The sequence below is a fragment of the Danio rerio genome, chromosome 4 (genome assembly GCF_049306965.1).
Source record: "Danio rerio strain Tuebingen ecotype United States chromosome 4, GRCz12tu, whole genome shotgun sequence".
Classification (NCBI taxonomy): Eukaryota; Metazoa; Chordata; class Actinopteri; order Cypriniformes; family Danionidae; genus Danio; species Danio rerio.
This window is the reverse complement of record NC_133179.1, coordinates 62,281,759-62,303,112: the sequence shown is the minus strand read 5'-3', so window position 1 is coordinate 62,303,112 and position 21,354 is coordinate 62,281,759. Positions and strand designations below refer to the sequence as shown.

The window sequence follows — 21,354 nt, the reverse complement described above, 5'->3', positions numbered from 1 at the left end:
CTCAAATGGCTCTGCAGCGAGCACCACTTGGCTCCAGCCGGGTCCGACGCTACCGCCTGAACTCTGTCTTGAACCACTGTGCTCAGGGGAGAGCGCGAACGCAGTCCCCCACTACCTGAAATTATGCAGTCGAGATTCCCACATTTGGGGAATTCGCAGGGGTCAGCGTGGCCGGAGTGCAATGGCCAAGCCTTGCCCTGGGTGAACCACCTTCTTGATCATGGTATCTCCCCTGCCAGGTAAGTATGAGTTGCCGGGCGGCGCAAATGGCAGCCGCCGTTTTCTATCGGCCGTACTCCAGGGCGGTGATGCCCAGCCACCGAGCATGGGGAATGGGCCAGCAACCCCTGTCTCCTGACGGCGCTGTACTTGCAGCAGACGTGCCTGTGCCTGCAAACCACTCGCTAGTAACTGTGGCAACGCATGAAGAGTTTGAGCTTCCTCCAGATGCTTGCTCTGTGTTTTGTCATCAGTTGGGGCTGCCAACACATGGATTCCACCGGACGCACTCGATCTGGGGATAACAGACCCTCTATGGGGGGAGGGGAGGGGATCCTCCTGTTCTTTCTTTCTTTTCCTCCATCTGTTTTCTTTCTCTACAGATGCCGTTTTTCTCTGCTTAGTTTCTGATTTGGTCTATTTGGACATGTCGACCTCCTGCTTTGCTGCGGTTCGGACCGCCTTTGCCTAGAGCTCCGTGCTTTGCACTCTTGCCTTGTATGTTTTGTGTCCTGTTTTCTTACGTCAGCCTATCAGCACAGTGCTCAAACGACATAGCTTGAAGAAGACGACGGGATCTACAAACGTTCCGCAAAAGAACTTCACTGACGGAAGCGGAAGCGCTAACGAAACAACCTCCCGCTGCAAGCACCTTACATTCCTGGGACGGGAAACCACCGACGGCTGGCTGCGAAATTGCCTCTGGTTCAGATTGGTTTAGAACCGTCCCTCTGCCCAAAACGCCACAGACGTCTGCAAAAGATTGCAGTTCTTGAAACAAAGTTACCTCTGATCCGAGCCGAAGCGTTCGCTTACTTAATGGCAGATAAAATGATGACCTTTCACACGATCTGCATTCGTTCCGTCAGTAACAGCGGCAGGCCGGTAAAAATAAAATTCTGACATTCCACAGGGCACACTCGCTTGGCGGACAAAAGCCACCGGGGGCTCTCTTTGCGTGTTCCTTCACCTGGTCAAACCGCTTTGAGGGGGGACCTTTCGAGTAGTTTTCGGCGTCAGAACGAGCTCTTCTAGCGACGGGTGGGCAGGCCTTCCACAGGCACGCGCGGCTCTACTACCCTACCCCCAGTGACATCACTCGTAGAAGAAGTGCAAAAAAGGTGGAGCTCAAGCTTAAGCTCCCCCTCGCTGGAGCTCAGCTCTCCTCAAATGGCTCTGCAGCGAGCACCACTTGGCTCCAGCCGGGTCCGACGCTACCGCCTGAACTCTGTCTTGAACCACTGTGCTCAGGGGAGAGCGCGAACGCAGTCCCCCACTACCAGAAATTATGCAGTCGAGATTCCCACATTTGGGGAATTCGCAGGGGTCAGCGTGGCCGGAGTGCAATGGCCAAGCCTCGCCCTGGGTGAACCACCTTCTTGATCATGGTATCTCCCCTGCCAGGTAAGTATGAGTTGCCGGGCGGCGCAAATGGCAGCCGCCGTTTTCTATCGGCCGTACTCCAGGGCGGTGATGCCCAGCCACCGAGCATGGGGAATGGGCCAGCAACCCCTGTCTCCTGACGGCGCTGTACTTGCAGCAGACGTGCCTGTGCCTGCAAACCACTCGCTAGTAACTGTGGCAACGCATGAAGAGTTTGAGCTTCCTCCAGATGCTTGCTCTGTGTTTTGTCATCAGTTGGGGCTGCCAACACATGGATTCCACCGGACGCACTCGATCTGGGGATAACAGACCCTCTATGGGGGGAGGGGAGGGGATCCTCCTGTTCTTTCTTTCTTTTCCTCCATCTGTTTTCTTTCTCTACAGATGCCGTTTTTCTCTGCTTAGTTTCTGATTTGGTCTATTTGGACATGTCGACCTCCTGCTTTGCTGCGGTTCGGACCGCCTTTGCCTAGAGCTCCGTGCTTTGCACTCTTGCCTTGTATGTTTTGTGTCCTGTTTTCTTACGTCAGCCTATCAGCACAGTGCTCAAACGACATAGCTTGAAGAAGACGACGGGATCTACAAACGTTCCGCAAAAGAACTTCACTGACGGAAGCGGAAGCGCTAACGAAACAACCTCCCGCTGCAAGCACCTTACATTCCTGGGACGGGAAACCACCGACGGCTGGCTGCGAAATTGCCTCTGGTTCAGATTGGTTTAGAACCGTCCCTCTGCCCAAAACGCCACAGACGTCTGCAAAAGATTGCAGTTCTTGAAACAAAGTTACCTCTGATCCGAGCCGAAGCGTTCGCTTACTTAATGGCAGATAAAATGATGACCTTTCACACGGTCTGCATTCGTTCCGTCAGTAACAGCGGCAGGCCGGTAAAAATAAAATTCTGACATTCCACAGGGCACACTCGCTTGGCGGACAAAAGCCACCGGGGGCTCTCTTTGCGTGTTCCTTCACCTGGTCAAACCGCTTTGAGGGGGGACCTTTCGAGTAGTTTTCGGCGTCAGAACGGGCTCTTCTAGCGACGGGTGGGCAGGCCTTCCACAGGCGCGCGCGGCTCTACTGGAGCAAAAGAGGCTTGGCAAAGGACGAGGAAGAGAGGGAAGCGCCGCTCCAGCGAGAGGGGCTCGCTGCAGAGCCATTTGAGGAGAGCTGAGCTCCAGCGAGGGGGAGCATGAGCTGTCGCTCCTCCTCCTGTAAGCTGTTTTAATGCGTACACTAACCCCGCCCCTAACCCTACCCCCAGTGACATCACTCGTAGAAGAAGTGCAAAAAAGGTGGAGCTCAAGCTTAAGCTCCCCCTCGCTGGAGCTCAGCTCTCCTCAAATGGCTCTGCAGCGAGCACCACTTGGCTCCAGCCGGGTCCGACGCTACCGCCTGAACTCTGTCTTGAACCACTGTGCTCAGGGGAGAGCGCGAACGCAGTCCCCCACTACCAGAAATTATGCAGTCGAGATTCCCACATTTGGGGAATTCGCAGGGGTCAGCGTGGCCGGAGTGCAATGGCCAAGCCTCGCCCCGGGTGAACCACCTTCTTGATCATGGTATCTCCCCTGCCAGGTAAGTATGAGTTGCCGGGCGGCGCAAATGGCAGCCGCCGTTTTCTATCGGCTGTACTCCAGGGCGGTGATGCCCAGCCACCGAGCATGGGGAATGGGCCAGCAACCCCTGTCTCCTGACGGCGCTGTACTTGCAGCAGACGTGCCTGTGCCTGCAAACCACTCGCTAGTAACTGTGGCAACGCATGAAGAGTTTGAGCTTCCTCCAGATGCTTGCTCTGTGTTTTGTCATCAGTTGGGGCTGCCAACACATGGATTCCACCGGACGCACTCGATCTGGGGATAACAGACCCTCTATGGGGGGAGGGGAGGGGATCCTCCTGTTCTTTCTTTCTTTTCCTCCATCTGTTTTCTTTCTCTACAGATGCCGTTTTTCTCTGCTTAGTTTCTGATTTGGTCTATTTGGACATGTCGACCTCCTGCTTTGCTGCGGTTCGGACCGCCTTTGCCTAGAGCTCCGTGCTTTGCACTCTTGCCTTGTATGTTTTGTGTCCTGTTTTCTTACGTCAGCCTATCAGCACAGTGCTCAAACGACATAGCTTGAAGAAGACGACGGGATCTACAAACGTTCCGCAAAAGAACTTCACTGACGGAAGCGGAAGCGCTAACGAAACAACCTCCCGCTGCAAGCACCTTACATTCCTGGGACGGGAAACCACCGACGGCTGGCTGCGAAATTGCCTCTGGTTCAGATTGGTTTAGAACCGTCCCTCTGCCCAAAACGCCACAGACGTCTGCAAAAGATTGCAGTTCTTGAAACAAAGTTACCTCTGATCCGAGCCGAAGCGTTCGCTTACTTAATGGCAGATAAAATGATGACCTTTCACACGGTCTGCATTCGTTCCGTCAGTAACCGGCAGGCCGGTAAAAATAAAATTCTGACATTCCACAGGGCACACTCGCTTGGCGGACAAAAGCCACCGGGGGCTCTCTTTGCGTGTTCCTTCACCTGGTCAAACCGCTTTGAGGGGGGACCTTTCGAGTAGTTTTCGGCGTCAGAACGGGCTCTTCTAGCGACGGGTGGGCAGGCCTTCCACAGGCACGCGCGGCTCTACTACCCTACCCCCAGTGACATCACTCGTAGAAGAAGTGCAAAAAAGGTGGAGCTCAAGCTTAAGCTCCCCCTCGCTGGAGCTCAGCTCTCCTCAAATGGCTCTGCAGCGAGCACCACTTGGCTCCAGCCGGGTCCGACGCTACCGCCTGAACTCTGTCTTGAACCACTGTGCTCAGGGGAGAGCGCGAACGCAGTCCCCCACTACCAGAAATTATGCAGTCGAGATTCCCACATTTGGGGAATTCGCAGGGGTCAGCGTGGCCGGAGTGCAATGGCCAAGCCTCGCCCTGGGTGAACCACCTTCTTGATCATGGTATCTCCCCTGCCAGGTAAGTATGAGTTGCCGGGCGGCGCAAATGGCAGCCGCCGTTTTCTATCGGCCGTACTCCAGGGCGGTGATGCCCAGCCACCGAGCATGGGGAATGGGCCAGCAACCCCTGTCTCCTGACGGCGCTGTACTTGCAGCAGACGTGCCTGTGCCTGCAAACCACTCGCTAGTAACTGTGGCAACGCATGAAGAGTTTGAGCTTCCTCCAGATGCTTGCTCTGTGTTTTGTCATCAGTTGGGGCTGCCAACACATGGATTCCACCGGACGCACTCGATCTGGGGATAACAGACCCTCTATGGGGGGAGGGGAGGGGATCCTCCTGTTCTTTCTTTCTTTTCCTCCATCTGTTTTCTTTCTCTACAGATGCCGTTTTTCTCTGCTTAGTTTCTGATTTGGTCTATTTGGACATGTCGACCTCCTGCTTTGCTGCGGTTCGGACCGCCTTTGCCTAGAGCTCCGTGCTTTGCACTCTTGCCTTGTTCTGTTTTCTTACGTCAGCCTATCAGCACAGTGCTCAAACGACATAGCTTGAAGAAGACGACGGGATCTACAAACGTTCCGCAAAAGAACTTCACTGACGGAAGCGGAAGCGCTAACGAAACAACCTCCCGCTGCAAGCACCTTACATTCCTGGGACGGGAAACCACCGACGGCTGGCTGCGAAATTGCCTCTGGTTCAGATTGGTTTAGAACCGTCCCTCTGCCCAAAACGCCACAGACGTCTGCAAAAGATTGCAGTTCTTGAAACAAAGTTACCTCTGATCCGAGCCGAAGCGTTCGCTTACTTAATGGCAGATAAAATGATGACCTTTCACACGGTCTGCATTCGTTCCGTCAGTAACAGCGGCAGGCCGGTAAAAATAAAATTCTGACATTCCACAGGGCACACTCGCTTGGCGGACAAAAGCCACCGGGGGCTCTCTTTGCGTGTTCCTTCACCTGGTCAAACCGCTTTGAGGGGGGACCTTTCGAGTAGTTTTCGGCGTCAGAACGGGCTCTTCTAGCGACGGGTGGGCAGGCCTTCCACAGGCGCGCGCGGCTCTACTGGAGCAAAAGAGGCTTGGCAAAGGACGAGGAAGAGAGGGAAGCGCCGCTCCAGCGAGAGGGTGCTCGCTGCAGAGCCATTTGAGGAGAGCTGAGCTCCAGCGAGGGGGAGCATGAGCTGTCGCTCCTCCTCCTGTAAGCTGTTTTAATGCGTACACCAACCCCGCCCCTAACCCTACCCCCAGTGACATCACTCGTAGAAGAAGTGCAAAAAAGGTGGAGCTCAAGCTTAAGCTCCCCCTCGCTGGAGCTCAGCTCTCCTCAAATGGCTCTGCAGCGAGCACCACTTGGCTCCAGCCGGGTCCGACGCTATCGCCTGAACTCTGTCTTGAACCACTGTGCTCAGGGGAGAGCGCGAACGCAGTCCCCCACTACCAGAAATTATGCAGTCGAGATTCCCACATTTGGGGAATTCGCAGGGGTCAGCGTGGCCGGAGTGCAATGGCCAAGCCTCGCCCTGGGTGAACCACCTTCTTGATCATGGTATCTCCCCTGCCAGGTAAGTATGAGTTGCCGGGCGGCGCAAATGGCAGCCGCCGTTTTCTATCGGCCGTATTCCAGGGCGGTGATGCCCAGCCACCGAGCATGGGGAATGGGCCAGCAACCCCTGTCTCCTGACGGCGCTGTACTTGCAGCAGACGTGCCTGTGCCTGCAAACCACTCGCTAGTAACTGTGGCAACGCATGAAGAGTTTGAGCTTCCTCCAGATGCTTGCTCTGTGTTTTGTCATCAGTTGGGGCTGCCAACACATGGATTCCACCGGACGCACTCGATCTGGGGATAACAGACCCTCTATGGGGGGAGGGGAGGGGATCCTCCTGTTCTTTCTTTCTTTTCCTCCATCTGTTTTCTTTCTCTACAGATGCCGTTTTTCTCTGCTTAGTTTCTGATTTGGTCTATTTGGACATGTCGACCTCCTGCTTTGCTGCGGTTCGGACCGCCTTTGCCTAGAGCTCCGTGCTTTGCACTCTTGCCTTGTTCTGTTTTCTTACGTCAGCCTATCAGCACAGTGCTCAAACGACATAGCTTGAAGAAGACGACGGGATCTACAAACGTTCCGCAAAAGAACTTCACTGACGGAAGCGGAAGCGCTAACGAAACAACCTCCCGCTGCAAGCACCTTACATTCCTGGGACGGGAAACCACCGACGGCTGGCTGCAAAATTGCCTCTGGTTCAGATTGGTTTAGAACCGTCCCTCTGCCCAAAACGCCACAGACGTCTGCAAAAGATTGCAGTTCTTGAAACAAAGTTACCTCTGATCCGAGCCGAAGCGTTCGCTTACTTAATGGCAGATAAAATGATGACCTTTCACACGGTCTGCATTCGTTCCGTCAGTAACAGCGGCAGGCCGGTAAAAATAAAATTCTGACATTCCACAGGGCACACTCGCTTGGCGGACAAAAGCCACCGGGGGCTCTCTTTGCGTGTTCCTTCACCTGGTCAAACCGCTTTGAGGGGGGACCTTTCGAGTAGTTTTCGGCGTCAGAACGGGCTCTTCTAGCGACGGGTGGGCAGGCCTTCCACAGGCACGCGCGGCTCTACTACCCTACCCCCAGTGACATCACTCGTAGAAGAAGTGCAAAAAAGGTGGAGCTCAAGCTTCCCCTCGCTGGAGCTCAGCTCTCCTCAAATGGCTCTGCAGCGAGCACCACTTGGCTCCAGCCGGGTCCGACGCTATCGCCTGAACTCTGTCTTGAACCACTGTGCTCAGGGGAGAGCGCGAACGCAGTCCCCCACTACCAGAAATTATGCAGTCGAGATTCCCACATTTGGGGAATTCGCAGGGGTCAGCGTGGCCGGAGTGCAATGGCCAAGCCTCGCCCTGGGTGAACCACCTTCTTGATCATGGTATCTCCCCTGCCAGGTAAGTATGAGTTGCCGGGCGGCGCAAATGGCAGCCGCCGTTTTCTATCGGCCGTATTCCAGGGCGGTGATGCCCAGCCACCGAGCATGGGGAATGGGCCAGCAACCCCTGTCTCCTGACGGCGCTGTACTTGCAGCAGACGTGCCTGTGCCTGCAAACCACTCGCTAGTAACTGTGGCAACGCATGAAGAGTTTGAGCTTCCTCCAGATGCTTGCTCTGTGTTTTGTCATCAGTTGGGGCTGCCAACACATGGATTCCACCGGACGCACTCGATCTGGGGATAACAGACCCTCTATGGGGGGAGGGGAGGGGATCCTCCTGTTCTTTCTTTCTTTTCCTCCATCTGTTTTCTTTCTCTACAGATGCCGTTTTTCTCTGCTTAGTTTCTGATTTGGTCTATTTGGACATGTCGACCTCCTGCTTTGCTGCGGTTCGGACCGCCTTTGCCTAGAGCTCCGTGCTTTGCACTCTTGCCTTGTTCTGTTTTCTTACGTCAGCCTATCAGCACAGTGCTCAAACGACATAGCTTGAAGAAGACGACGGGATCTACAAACGTTCCGCAAAAGAACTTCACTGACGGAAGCGGAAGCGCTAACGAAACAACCTCCCGCTGCAAGCACCTTACATTCCTGGGACGGGAAACCACCGACGGCTGGCTGCGAAATTGCCTCTGGTTCAGATTGGTTTAGAACCGTCCCTCTGCCCAAAACGCCACAGACGTCTGCAAAAGATTGCAGTTCTTGAAACAAAGTTACCTCTGATCCGAGCCGAAGCGTTCGCTTACTTAATGGCAGATAAAATGATGACCTTTCACACGGTCTGCATTCGTTCCGTCAGTAACAGCGGCAGGCCGGTAAAAATAAAATTCTGACATTCCACAGGGCACACTCGCTTGGCGGACAAAAGCCACCGGGGGCTCTCTTTGCGTGTTCCTTCACCTGGTCAAACCGCTTTGAGGGGGGACCTTTCGAGTAGTTTTCGGCGTCAGAACGGGCTCTTCTAGCGACGGGTGGGCAGGCCTTCCACAGGCGCGCGCGGCTCTACTGGAGCAAAAGAGGCTTGGCAAAGGACGAGGAAGAGAGGGAAGCGCCGCTCCAGCGAGAGGGTGCTCGCTGCAGAGCCATTTGAGGAGAGCTGAGCTCCAGCGAGGGGGAGCATGAGCTGTCGCTCCTCCTCCTGTAAGCTGTTTTAATGCGTACACCAACCCCGCCCCTAACCCTACCCCCAGTGACATCACTCGTAGAAGAAGTGCAAAAAAGGTGGAGCTCAAGCTTAAGCTCCCCCTCGCTGGAGCTCAGCTCTCCTCAAATGGCTCTGCAGCGAGCACCACTTGGCTCCAGCCGGGTCCGACGCTACCGCCTGAACTCTGTCTTGAACCACTGTGCTCAGGGGAGAGCGCGAACGCAGTCCCCCACTACCAGAAATTATGCAGTCGAGATTCCCACATTTGGGGAATTCGCAGGAGTCAGCGTGGCCGGAGTGCAATGGCCAAGCCTCGCCCTGGGTGAACCACCTTCTTGATCATGGTATCTCCCCTGCCAGGTAAGTATGAGTTGCCGGGCGGCGCAAATGGCAGCCGCCGTTTTCTATCGGCCGTACTCCAGGGCGGTGATGCCCAGCCACCGAGCATGGGGAATGGGCCAGCAACCCCTGTCTCCTGACGGCGCTGTACTTGCAGCAGACGTGCCTGTGCCTGCAAACCACTCGCTAGTAACTGTGGCAACGCATGAAGAGTTTGAGCTTCCTCCAGATGCTTGCTCTGTGTTTTGTCATCAGTTGGGGCTGCCAACACATGGATTCCACCGGACGCACTCGATCTGGGGATAACAGACCCTCTATGGGGGGAGGGGAGGGGATCCTCCTGTTCTTTCTTTCTTTTCCTCCATCTGTTTTCTTTCTCTACAGATGCCGTTTTTCTCTGCTTAGTTTCTGATTTGGTCTATTTGGACATGTCGACCTCCTGCTTTGCTGCGGTTCGGACCGCCTTTGCCTAGAGCTCCGTGCTTTGCACTCTTGCCTTGTATGTTTTGTGTCCTGTTTTCTTACGTCAGCCTATCAGCACAGTGCTCAAACGACATAGCTTGAAGAAGACGACGGGATCTACAAACGTTCCGCAAAAGAACTTCACTGACGGAAGCGGAAGCGCTAACGAAACAACCTCCCGCTGCAAGCACCTTACATTCCTGGGACGGGAAACCACCGACGGCTGGCTGCGAAATTGCCTCTGGTTCAGATTGGTTTAGAACCGTCCCTCTGCCCAAAACGCCACAGACGTCTGCAAAAGATTGCAGTTCTTGAAACAAAGTTACCTCTGATCCGAGCCGAAGCGTTCGCTTACTTAATGGCAGATAAAATGATGACCTTTCACACGGTCTGCATTCGTTCCGTCAGTAACAGCGGCAGGCCGGTAAAAATAAAATTCTGACATTCCACAGGGCACACTCGCTTGGCGGACAAAAGCCACCGGGGGCTCTCTTTGCATGTTCCTTCACCTGGTCAAACCGCTTTGAGGGGGGACCTTTCGAGTAGTTTTCGGCGTCAGAACGGGCTCTTCTAGCGACGGGTGGGCAGGCCTTCCACAGGCGCGCGCGGCTCTACTGGAGCAAAAGAGGCTTGGCAAAGGACGAGGAAGAGAGGGAAGCGCCGCTCCAGCGAGAGGGTGCTCGCTGCAGAGCCATTTGAGGAGAGCTGAGCTCCAGCGAGGGGGAGCATGAGCTGTCGCTCCTCCTCCTGTAAGCTGTTTTAATGCGTACACCAACCCCGCCCCTAACCCTACCCCCAGTGACATCACTCGTAGAAGAAGTGCAAAAAAGGTGGAGCTCAAGCTTAAGCTCCCCCTCGCTGGAGCTCAGCTCTCCTCAAATGGCTCTGCAGCGAGCACCACTTGGCTCCAGCCGGGTCCGACGCTACCGCCTGAACTCTGTCTTGAACCACTGTGCTCAGGGGAGAGCGCGAACGCAGTCCCCCACTACCAGAAATTATGCAGTCGAGATTCCCACATTTGGGGAATTCGCAGGGGTCAGCGAGGCCGGAGTGCAATGGCCAAGCCTCGCCCTGGGTGAACCACCTTCTTGATCATGGTATCTCCCCTGCCAGGTAAGTAAGAGTTGCCGGGCGGCGCAAATGGCAGCCGCCGTTTTCTATCGGCCGTACTCCAGGGCGGTGATGCCCAGCCACCGAGCATGGGGAATGGGCCAGCAACCCCTGTCTCCTGACGGCGCTGTACTTGCAGCAGACGTGCCTGTGCCTGCAAACCACTCGCTAGTAACTGTGGCAACGCATGAAGAGTTTGAGCTTCCTCCAGATGCTTGCTCTGTGTTTTGTCATCAGTTGGGGCTGCCAACACATGGATTCCACCGGACGCACTCGATCTGGGGATAACAGACCCTCTATGGGGGGAGGGGAGGGGATCCTCCTGTTCTTTCTTTCTTTTCCTCCATCTGTTTTCTTTCTCTACAGATGCCGTTTTTCTCTGCTTAGTTTCTGATTTGGTCTATTTGGACATGTCGACCTCCTGCTTTGCTGCGGTTCGGACCGCCTTTGCCTAGAGCTCCGTGCTTTGCACTCTTGCCTTGTATGTTTTGTGTCCTGTTTTCTTACGTCAGCCTATCAGCACAGTGCTCAAACGACATAGCTTGAAGAAGACGACGGGATCTACAAACGTTCCGCAAAAGAACTTCACTGACGGAAGCGGAAGCGCTAACGAAACAACCTCCCGCTGCAAGCACCTTACATTCCTGGGACGGGAAACCACCGACGGCTGGCTGCGAAATTGCCTCTGGTTCAGATTGGTTTAGAACCGTCCCTCTGCCCAAAACGCCACAGACGTCTGCAAAAGATTGCAGTTCTTGAAACAAAGTTACCTCTGATCCGAGCCGAAGCGTTCGCTTACTTAATGGCAGATAAAATGATGACCTTTCACACGGTCTGCATTCGTTCCGTCAGTAACCGGCAGGCCGGTAAAAATAAAATTCTGACATTCCACAGGGCACACTCGCTTGGCGGACAAAAGCCACCGGGGGCTCTCTTTGCGTGTTCCTTCACCTGGTCAAACCGCTTTGAGGGGGGACCTTTCGAGTAGTTTTCGGCGTCAGAACGGGCTCTTCTAGCGACGGGTGGGCAGGCCTTCCACAGGCGCGCGCGGCTCTACTGGAGCAAAAGAGGCTTGGCAAAGGACGAGGAAGAGAGGGAAGCGCCGCTCCAGCGAGAGGGGCTCGCTGCAGAGCCATTTGAGGAGAGCTGAGCTCCAGCGAGGGGGAGCATGAGCTGTCGCTCCTCCTCCTGTAAGCTGTTTTAATGCGTACACTAACCCCGCCCCTAACCCTACCCCCAGTGACATCACTCGTAGAAGAAGTGCAAAAAAGGTGGAGCTCAAGCTTAAGCTCCCCCTCGCTGGAGCTCAGCTCTCCTCAAATGGCTCTGCAGCGAGCACCACTTGGCTCCAGCCGGGTCCGACGCTACCGCCTGAACTCTGTCTTGAACCACTGTGCTCAGGGGAGAGCGCGAACGCAGTCCCCCACTACCAGAAATTATGCAGTCGAGATTCCCACATTTGGGGAATTCGCAGGGGTCAGCGTGGCCGGAGTGCAATGGCCAAGCCTCGCCCCGGGTGAACCACCTTCTTGATCATGGTATCTCCCCTGCCAGGTAAGTATGAGTTGCCGGGCGGCGCAAATGGCAGCCGCCGTTTTCTATCGGCTGTACTCCAGGGCGGTGATGCCCAGCCACCGAGCATGGGGAATGGGCCAGCAACCCCTGTCTCCTGACGGCGCTGTACTTGCAGCAGACGTGCCTGTGCCTGCAAACCACTCGCTAGTAACTGTGGCAACGCATGAAGAGTTTGAGCTTCCTCCAGATGCTTGCTCTGTGTTTTGTCATCAGTTGGGGCTGCCAACACATGGATTCCACCGGACGCACTCGATCTGGGGATAACAGACCCTCTATGGGGGGAGGGGAGGGGATCCTCCTGTTCTTTCTTTCTTTTCCTCCATCTGTTTTCTTTCTCTACAGATGCCGTTTTTCTCTGCTTAGTTTCTGATTTGGTCTATTTGGACATGTCGACCTCCTGCTTTGCTGCGGTTCGGACCGCCTTTGCCTAGAGCTCCGTGCTTTGCACTCTTGCCTTGTATGTTTTGTGTCCTGTTTTCTTACGTCAGCCTATCAGCACAGTGCTCAAACGACATAGCTTGAAGAAGACGACGGGATCTACAAACGTTCCGCAAAAGAACTTCACTGACGGAAGCGGAAGCGCTAACGAAACAACCTCCCGCTGCAAGCACCTTACATTCCTGGGACGGGAAACCACCGACGGCTGGCTGCGAAATTGCCTCTGGTTCAGATTGGTTTAGAACCGTCCCTCTGCCCAAAACGCCACAGACGTCTGCAAAAGATTGCAGTTCTTGAAACAAAGTTACCTCTGATCCGAGCCGAAGCGTTCGCTTACTTAATGGCAGATAAAATGATGACCTTTCACACGGTCTGCATTCGTTCCGTCAGTAACCGGCAGGCCGGTAAAAATAAAATTCTGACATTCCACAGGGCACACTCGCTTGGCGGACAAAAGCCACCGGGGGCTCTCTTTGCGTGTTCCTTCACCTGGTCAAACCGCTTTGAGGGGGGACCTTTCGAGTAGTTTTCGGCGTCAGAACGGGCTCTTCTAGCGACGGGTGGGCAGGCCTTCCACAGGCACGCGCGGCTCTACTACCCTACCCCCAGTGACATCACTCGTAGAAGAAGTGCAAAAAAGGTGGAGCTCAAGCTTAAGCTCCCCCTCGCTGGAGCTCAGCTCTCCTCAAATGGCTCTGCAGCGAGCACCACTTGGCTCCAGCCGGGTCCGACGCTACCGCCTGAACTCTGTCTTGAACCACTGTGCTCAGGGGAGAGCGCGAACGCTGTCCCCCACTACCAGAAATTATGCAGTCGAGATTCCCACATTTGGGGAATTCGCAGGGGTCAGCGTGGCCGGAGTGCAATGGCCAAGCCTCGCCCTGGGTGAACCAGCTTCTTGATCATGGTATCTCCCCTGCCAGGTAAGTATGAGTTGCCGGGCGGCGCAAATGGCAGCCGCCGTTTTCTATCGGCCGTACTCCAGGGCGGTGATGCCCAGCCACCGAGCATGGGGAATGGGCCAGCAACCCCTGTCTCCTGACGGCGCTGTACTTGCAGCAGACGTGCCTGTGCCTGCAAACCACTCGCTAGTAACTGTGGCAACGCATGAAGAGTTTGAGCTTCCTCCAGATGCTTGCTCTGTGTTTTGTCATCAGTTGGGGCTGCCAACACATGGATTCCACCGGACGCACTCGATCTGGGGATAACAGACCCTCTATGGGGGGAGGGGAGGGGATCCTCCTGTTCTTTCTTTCTTTTCCTCCATCTGTTTTCTTTCTCTACAGATGCCGTTTTTCTCTGCTTAGTTTCTGATTTGGTCTATTTGGACATGTCGACCTCCTGCTTTGCTGCGGTTCGGACCGCCTTTGCCTAGAGCTCCGTGCTTTGCACTCTTGCCTTGTTCTGTTTTCTTACGTCAGCCTATCAGCACAGTGCTCAAACGACATAGCTTGAAGAAGACGACGGGATCTACAAACGTTCCGCAAAAGAACTTCACTGACGGAAGCGGAAGCGCTAACGAAACAACCTCCCGCTGCAAGCACCTTACATTCCTGGGACGGGAAACCACCGACGGCTGGCTGCGAAATTGCCTCTGGTTCAGATTGGTTTAGAACCGTCCCTCTGCCCAAAACGCCACAGACGTCTGCAAAAGATTGCAGTTCTTGAAACAAAGTTACCTCTGATCCGAGCCGAAGCGTTCGCTTACTTAATGGCAGATAAAATGATGACCTTTCACACGGTCTGCATTCGTTCCGTCAGTAACAGCGGCAGGCCGGTAAAAATAAAATTCTGACATTCCACAGGGCACACTCGCTTGGCGGACAAAAGCCACCGGGGGCTCTCTTTGCGTGTTCCTTCACCTGGTCAAACCGCTTTGAGGGGGCACCTTTCGAGTAGTTTTCGGCGTCAGAACGGGCTCTTCTAGCGACGGGTGGGCAGGCCTTCCACAGGCGCGCGCGGCTCTACTGGAGCAAAAGAGGCTTGGCAAAGGACGAGGAAGAGAGGGAAGCGCCGCTCCAGCGAGAGGGTGCTCGCTGCAGAGCCATTTGAGGAGAGCTGAGCTCCAGCGAGGGGGAGCATGAGCTGTCGCTCCTCCTCCTGTAAGCTGTTTTAATGCGTACACCAACCCCGCCCCTAACCCTACCCCCAGTGACATCACTCGTAGAAGAAGTGCAAAAAAGGTGGAGCTCAAGCTTAAGCTCCCCCTCGCTGGAGCTCAGCTCTCCTCAAATGGCTCTGCAGCGAGCACCACTTGGCTCCAGCCGGGTCTGACGCTACCGCCTGAACTCTGTCTTGAACCACTGTGCTCAGGGGAGAGCGCGAACGCAGTCCCCCACTACCAGAAATTATGCAGTCGAGATTCCCACATTTGGGGAATTCGCAGGGGTCAGCGTGGCCGGAGTGCAATGGCCAAGCCTCGCCCTGGGTGAACCACCTTCTTGATCATGGTATCTCCCCTGCCAGGTAAGTATGAGTTGCCGGGCGGCGCAAATGGCAGCCGCCGTTTTCTATCGGCCGTACTCCAGGGCGGTGATGCCCAGCCACCGAGCATGGGGAATGGGCCAGCAACCCCTGTCTCCTGACGGCGCTGTACTTGCAGCAGACGTGCCTGTGCCTGCAAACCACTCGCTAGTAACTGTGGCAACGCATGAAGAGTTTGAGCTTCCTCCAGATGCTTGCTCTGTGTTTTGTCATCAGTTGGGGCTGCCAACACATGGATTCCACCGGACGCACTCGATCTGGGGATAACAGACCCTCTATGGGGGGAGGGGAGGGGATCCTCCTGTTCTTTCTTTCTTTTCTTTCCTCCATCTGTTTTCTTTCTCTACAGATGCCGTTTTTCTCTGCTTAGTTTCTGATTTGGTCTATTTGGACATGTCGACCTCCTGCTTTGCTGCGGTTCGGACCGCCTTTGCCTAGAGCTCCGTGCTTTGCACTCTTGCCTTGTATGTTTTGTGTCCTGTTTTCTTACGTCAGCCTATCAGCACAGTGCTCAAACGACATAGCTTGAAGAAGACGACGGGATCTACAAACGTTCCGCAAAAGAACTTCACTGACGGAAGCGGAAGCGCTAACGAAACAACCTCCCGCTGCAAGCACCTTACATTCCTGGGACGGGAAACCACCGACGGCTGGCTGCGAAATTGCCTCTGGTTCAGATTGGTTTAGAACCGTCCCTCTGCCCAAAACGCCACAGACGTCTGCAAAAGATTGCAGTTCTTGAAACAAAGTTACCTCTGATCCGAGCCGAAGCGTTCGCTTACTTAATGGCAGATAAAATGATGACCTTTCACACGGTCTGCATTCGTTCCGTCAGTAACAGCGGCAGGCCGGTAAAAATAAAATTCTGACATTCCACAGGGCACACTCGCTTGGCGGACAAAAGCCACCGGGGGCTCTCTTTGCGTGTTCCTTCACCTGGTCAAACCGCTTTGAGGGGGGACCTTTCGAGTAGTTTTCGGCGTCAGAACGGGCTCTTCTAGCGACGGGTGGGCAGGCCTTCCACAGGCACGCGCGGCTCTACTACCCTACCCCCAGTGACATCACTCGTAGAAGAAGTGCAAAAAAGGTGGAGCTCAAGCTTCCCCTCGCTGGAGCTCAGCTCTCCTCAAATGGCTCTCCAGCGAGCACCACTTGGCTCCAGCCGGGTCCGACGCTATCGCCTGAACTCTGTCTTGAACCACTGTGCTCAGGGGAGAGCGCGAACGCAGTCCCCCACTACCAGAAATTATGCAGTCGAGATTCCCACATTTGGGGAATTCGCAGGGGTCAGCGTGGCCGGAGTGCAATGGCCAAGCCTCGCCCTGGGTGAACCACCTTCTTGATCATGGTATCTCCCCTGCCAGGTAAGTATGAGTTGCCGGGCGGCGCAAATGGCAGCCGCCGTTTTCTATCGGCCGTACTCCAGGGCGGTGATGCCCAGCCACCGAGCATGGGGAATGGGCCAGCAACCCCTGTCTCCTGACGGCGCTGTACTTGCAGCAGACGTGCCTGTGCCTGCAAACCACTCGCTAGTAACTGTGGCAACGCATGAAGAGTTTGAGCTTCCTCCAGATGCTTGCTCTGTGTTTTGTCATCAGTTGGGGCTGCCAACACATGGATTCCACCGGACGCACTCGATCTGGGGATAACAGACCCTCTATGGGGGGAGGGGAGGGGATCCTCCTGTTCTTTCTTTCTTTTCCTCCATCTGTTTTCTTTCTCTACAGATGCCGTTTTTCTCTGCTTAGTTTCTGATTTGGTCTATTTGGACATGTCGACCTCCTGCTTTGCTGCGGTTCGGACCGCCTTTGCCTAGAGCTCCGTGCTTTGCACTCTTGCCTTGTTCTGTTTTCTTACGTCAGCCTATCAGCACAGTGCTCAAACGACATAGCTTGAAGAAGACGACGGGATCTACAAACGTTCCGCAAAAGAACTTCACTGACGGAAGCGGAAGCGCTAACGAAACAACCTCCCGCTGCAAGCACCTTACATTCCTGGGACGGGAAACCACCGACGGCTGGCTGCGAAATTGCCTCTGGTTCAGATTGGTTTAGAACCGTCCCTCTGCCCAAAACGCCACAGACGTCTGCAAAAGATTGCAGTTCTTGAAACAAAGTTACCTCTGATCCGAGCCGAAGCGTTCGCTTACTTAATGGCAGATAAAATGATGACCTTTCACACGGTCTGCATTCGTTCCGTCAGTAACAGCGGCAGGCCGGTAAAAATAAAATTCTGACATTCCACAGGGCACACTCGCTTGGCGGACAAAAGCCACCGGGGGCTCTCTTTGCGTGTTCCTTCACCTGGTCAAACCGCTTTGAGGGGGGACCTTTCGAGTAGTTTTCGGCGTCAGAACGGGCTCTTCTAGCGACGGGTGGGCAGGCCTTCCACAGGCGCGCGCGGCTCTACTGGAGCAAAAGAGGCTTGGCAAAGGACGAGGAAGAGAGGGAAGCGCCGCTCCAGCGAGAGGGTGCTCGCTGCAGAGCCATTTGAGGAGAGCTGAGCTCCAGCGAGGGGGAGCATGAGCTGTCGCTCCTCCTCCTGTAAGCTGTTTTAATGCGTACACCAACCCCGCCCCTAACCCTACCCCCAGTGACATCACTCGTAGAAGAAGTGCAAAAAAGGTGGAGCTCAAGCTTAAGCTCCCCCTCGCTGGAGCTCAGCTCTCCTCAAATGGCTCTGCAGCGAGCACCACTTGGCTCCAGCCGGGTCCAACGCTACCGCCTGAACTCTGTCTTGAACCACTGTGCTCAGGGGAGAGCGCGAACGCAGTCCCCCACTACCAGAAATTATGCAGTCGAGATTCCCACATTTGGGGAATTCGCAGGAGTCAGCGTGGCCGGAGTGCAATGGCCAAGCCTCGCCCTGGGTGAACCACCTTCTTGATCATGGTATCTCCCCTGCCAGGTAAGTAAGAGTTGCCGGGCGGCGCAAATGGCAGCCGCCGTTTTCTATCGGCCGTACTCCAGGGCGGTGATGCCCAGCCACCGAGCATGGGGAATGGGCCAGCAACCCCTGTCTCCTGACGGCGCTGTACTTGCAGCAGACGTGCCTGTGCCTGCAAACCACTCGCTAGTAACTGTGGCAACGCATGAAGAGTTTGAGCTTCCTCCAGATGCTTGCTCTGTGTTTTGTCATCAGTTGGGGCTGCCAACACATGGATTCCACCGGACGCACTCGATCTGGGGATAACAGACCCTCTATGGGGGGAGGGGAGGGGATCCTCCTGTTCTTTCTTTCTTTTCCTCCATCTGTTTTCTTTCTCTACAGATGCCGTTTTTCTCTGCTTAGTTTCTGATTTGGTCTATTTGGACATGTCGACCTCCTGCTTTGCTGCGGTTCGGACCGCCTTTGCCTAGAGCTCCGTGCTTTGCACTCTTGCCTTGTATGTTTTGTGTCCTGTTTTCTTACGTCAGCCTATCAGCACAGTGCTCAAACGACATAGCTTGAAGAAGACGACGGGATCTACAAACGTTCCGCAAAAGAACTTCACTGACGGAAGCGGAAGCGCTAACGAAACAACCTCCCGCTGCAAGCACCTTACATTCCTGGGACGGGAAACCACCGACGGCTGGCTGCGAAATTGCCTCTGGTTCAGATTGGTTTAGAACCGTCCCTCTGCCCAAAACGCCACAGACGTCTGCAAAAGATTGCAGTTCTTGAAACAAAGTTACCTCTGATCCGAGCCGAAGCGTTCGCTTACTTAATGGCAGATAAAATGATGACCTTTCACACGGTCTGCATTCGTTCCGTCAGTAACAGCGGCAGGCCGGTAAAAATAAAATTCTGACATTCCACAGGGCACACTCGCTTGGCGGACAAAAGCCACCGGGGGCTCTCTTTGCGTGTTCCTTCACCTGGTCAAACCGCTTTGAGGGGGGACCTTTCGAGTAGTTTTCGGCGTCAGAACGGGCTCTTCTAGCGACGGGTGGGCAGGCCTTCCACAGGCGCGCGCGGCTCTACTGGAGCAAAAGAGGCTTGGCAAAGGACGAGGAAGAGAGGGAAGCGCCGCTCCAGCGAGAGGGGCTCGCTGCAGAGCCATTTGAGGAGAGCTGAGCTCCAGCGAGGGGGAGCATGAGCTGTCGCTCCTCCTCCTGTAAGCTGTTTTAATGCGTACACTAACCCCGCCCCTAACCCTACCCCCAGTGACATCACTCGTAGAAGAAGTGCAAAAAAGGTGGAGCTCAAGCTTAAGCTCCCCCTCGCTGGAGCTCAGCTCTCCTCAAATGGCTCTGCAGCGAGCACCACTTGGCTCCAGCCGGGTCCGACGCTACCGCCTGAACTCTGTCTTGAACCACTGTGCTCAGGGGAGAGCGCGAACGCAGTCCCCCACTACCAGAAATTATGCAGTCGAGATTCCCACATTTGGGGAATTCGCAGGGGTCAGCGTGGCCGGAGTGCAATGGCCAAGCCTCACCCCGGGTGAACCACCTTCTTGATCATGGTATCTCCCCTGCCAGGTAAGTATGAGTTGCCGGGCGGCGCAAATGGCAGCCGCCGTTTTCTATCGGCTGTACTCCAGGGCGGTGATGCCCAGCCACCGAGCATGGGGAATGGGCCAGCAACCCCTGTCTCCTGACGGCGCTGTACTTGCAGCAGACGTGCCTGTGCCTGCAAACCACTCGCTAGTAACTGTGGCAACGCATGAAGAGTTTGAGCTTCCTCCAGATGCTTGCTCTGTGTTTTGTCATCAGTTGGGGCTGCCAACACATGGATTCCACCGGACGCACTCGATCTGGGGATAACAGACCCTCTATGGGGGGAGGGGAGGGGATCCTCCTGTTCTTTCTTTCTTTTCCTCCATCTGTTTTCTTTCTCTACAGATGCCGTTTTTCTCTGCTTAGTTTCTGATTTGGTCTATTTGGACATGTCGACCTCCTGCTTTGCTGCGGTTCGGACCGCCTTTGCCTAGAGCTCCGTGCTTTGCACTCTTGCCTTGTTCTGTTTTCTTACGTCAGCCTATCAGCACAGTGCTCAAACGACATAGCTTGAAGAAGACGACGGGATCTACAAACGTTCCGCAAAAGAACTTCACTGACGGAAGCGGAAGCGCTAACGAAACAACCTCCCGCTGCAAGCACCTTACATTCCTGGGACGGGAAACCACCGACGGCTGGCTGCGAAATTGCCTCTGGTTCAGATTGGTTTAGAACCGTCCCTCTGCCCAAAACGCCACAGACGTCTGCAAAAGATTGCAGTTCTTGAAACAAAGTTACCTCTGATCCGAGCCGAAGCGTTCGCTTACTTAATGGCAGATAAAATGATGACCTTTCACACGGTCTGCATTCGTTCCGTCAGTAACAGCGGCAGGCCGGTAAAAATAAAATTCTGACATTCCACAGGGCACACTCGCTTGGCGGACAAAAGCCACCGGGGGCTCTCTTTGCGTGTTCCTTCACCTGGTCAAACCGCTTTGAGGGGGGACCTTTCGAGTAGTTTTCGGCGTCAGAACGGGCTCTTCTAGCGACGGGTGGGCAGGCCTTCCACAGGCGCGCGCGGCTCTACTGGAGCAAAAGAGGCTTGGCAAAGGACGAGGAAGAGAGGGAAGCGCCGCTCCAGCGAGAGGGTGCTCGCTGCAGAGCCATTTGAGGAGAGCTGAGCTCCAGCGAGGGGGAGCATGAGCTGTCGCTCCTCCTCCTGTAAGCTGTTTTAATGCGTACACCAACCCCGCCCCTAACCCTACCCCCAGTGACATCACTCGTAGAAGAAGTGCAAAAAAGGTGGAGCTCAAGCTTAAGCTCCCCCTCGCTGGAGCTCAGCTCTCCTCAAATGGCCCTGCAGCGAGCACCACTTGGCTCCAGCCGGGTCCGACGCTATCGCCTGAACTCTGTCTTGAACCACTGTGCTCAGGGGAGAGCGCGAACGCAGTCCCCCACTACCAGAAATTATGCAGTCGAGATTCCCACATTTGGGGAATTCGCAGGGGTCAGCGTGGCCGGAGTGCAATGGCCAAGCCTCGCCCTGGGTGAACCACCTTCTTGATCATGGTATCTCCCCTGCCAGGTAAGTATGAGTTGCCGGGCGGCGCAAATGGCAGCCGCCGTTTTCTATCGGCCGTATTCCAGGGCGGTGATGCCCAGCCACCGAGCATGGGGAATGGGCCAGCAACCCCTGTCTCCTGACGGCGCTGTACTTGCAGCAGACGTGCCTGTGCCTGCAAACCACTCGCTAGTAACTGTGGCAACGCATGAAGAGTTTGAGCTTCCTCCAGATGCTTGCTCTGTGTTTTGTCATCAGTTGGGGCTGCCAACACATGGATTCCACCGGACGCACTCGATCTGGGGATAACAGACCC

At 55.1% G+C, this 21,354-nt stretch overlaps 15 non-coding genes across 15 annotated transcripts; all 15 read right to left on the bottom strand.

Moving 5' to 3' along the window:
- Nucleotides 1-83: 83 nt before the first annotated feature.
- On the bottom strand, nt 84-247 carry LOC141384146 (U1 spliceosomal RNA). Its single transcript, XR_012405202.1, has one exon. It is a non-coding gene; the product is annotated as a U1 spliceosomal RNA (small nuclear RNA).
- A 1,220-nt stretch (nt 248-1,467) lies between these two features.
- On the bottom strand, nt 1,468-1,631 carry LOC141384054 (U1 spliceosomal RNA). Its single transcript, XR_012405103.1, has one exon. It is a non-coding gene; the product is annotated as a U1 spliceosomal RNA (small nuclear RNA).
- Nucleotides 1,632-3,020: 1,389 nt separating this feature from the next.
- Nucleotides 3,021-3,184, bottom strand: LOC141384090 (U1 spliceosomal RNA). The gene has a single exon (XR_012405146.1). It is a non-coding gene; the product is annotated as a U1 spliceosomal RNA (small nuclear RNA).
- Nucleotides 3,185-4,402: 1,218 nt separating this feature from the next.
- On the bottom strand, nt 4,403-4,566 carry LOC141384052 (U1 spliceosomal RNA). Its single transcript, XR_012405101.1, has one exon. It is a non-coding gene; the product is annotated as a U1 spliceosomal RNA (small nuclear RNA).
- Nucleotides 4,567-5,945: 1,379 nt separating this feature from the next.
- LOC141384051 (U1 spliceosomal RNA) lies at nt 5,946-6,109 on the bottom strand. Its single transcript, XR_012405100.1, has one exon. It is a non-coding gene; the product is annotated as a U1 spliceosomal RNA (small nuclear RNA).
- A 1,203-nt stretch (nt 6,110-7,312) lies between these two features.
- Nucleotides 7,313-7,476, bottom strand: LOC141384050 (U1 spliceosomal RNA). Its single transcript, XR_012405099.1, has one exon. It is a non-coding gene; the product is annotated as a U1 spliceosomal RNA (small nuclear RNA).
- Nucleotides 7,477-8,855: 1,379 nt separating this feature from the next.
- On the bottom strand, nt 8,856-9,019 carry LOC141384097 (U1 spliceosomal RNA). The gene has a single exon (XR_012405153.1). It is a non-coding gene; the product is annotated as a U1 spliceosomal RNA (small nuclear RNA).
- Nucleotides 9,020-10,409: 1,390 nt separating this feature from the next.
- On the bottom strand, nt 10,410-10,573 carry LOC141384116 (U1 spliceosomal RNA). Its single transcript, XR_012405172.1, has one exon. It is a non-coding gene; the product is annotated as a U1 spliceosomal RNA (small nuclear RNA).
- Nucleotides 10,574-11,960: 1,387 nt separating this feature from the next.
- Nucleotides 11,961-12,124, bottom strand: LOC141384089 (U1 spliceosomal RNA). Its single transcript, XR_012405144.1, has one exon. It is a non-coding gene; the product is annotated as a U1 spliceosomal RNA (small nuclear RNA).
- Nucleotides 12,125-13,342: 1,218 nt separating this feature from the next.
- On the bottom strand, nt 13,343-13,506 carry LOC141384113 (U1 spliceosomal RNA). The gene has a single exon (XR_012405169.1). It is a non-coding gene; the product is annotated as a U1 spliceosomal RNA (small nuclear RNA).
- Nucleotides 13,507-14,885: 1,379 nt separating this feature from the next.
- LOC141384049 (U1 spliceosomal RNA) lies at nt 14,886-15,049 on the bottom strand. Its single transcript, XR_012405098.1, has one exon. It is a non-coding gene; the product is annotated as a U1 spliceosomal RNA (small nuclear RNA).
- A 1,218-nt stretch (nt 15,050-16,267) lies between these two features.
- Nucleotides 16,268-16,431, bottom strand: LOC141384048 (U1 spliceosomal RNA). Its single transcript, XR_012405097.1, has one exon. It is a non-coding gene; the product is annotated as a U1 spliceosomal RNA (small nuclear RNA).
- A 1,379-nt stretch (nt 16,432-17,810) lies between these two features.
- On the bottom strand, nt 17,811-17,974 carry LOC141384121 (U1 spliceosomal RNA). The gene has a single exon (XR_012405177.1). It is a non-coding gene; the product is annotated as a U1 spliceosomal RNA (small nuclear RNA).
- A 1,389-nt stretch (nt 17,975-19,363) lies between these two features.
- LOC141384070 (U1 spliceosomal RNA) lies at nt 19,364-19,527 on the bottom strand. The gene has a single exon (XR_012405122.1). It is a non-coding gene; the product is annotated as a U1 spliceosomal RNA (small nuclear RNA).
- Nucleotides 19,528-20,906: 1,379 nt separating this feature from the next.
- LOC141384047 (U1 spliceosomal RNA) lies at nt 20,907-21,070 on the bottom strand. Its single transcript, XR_012405096.1, has one exon. It is a non-coding gene; the product is annotated as a U1 spliceosomal RNA (small nuclear RNA).
- Nucleotides 21,071-21,354: the final 284 nt, after the last annotated feature.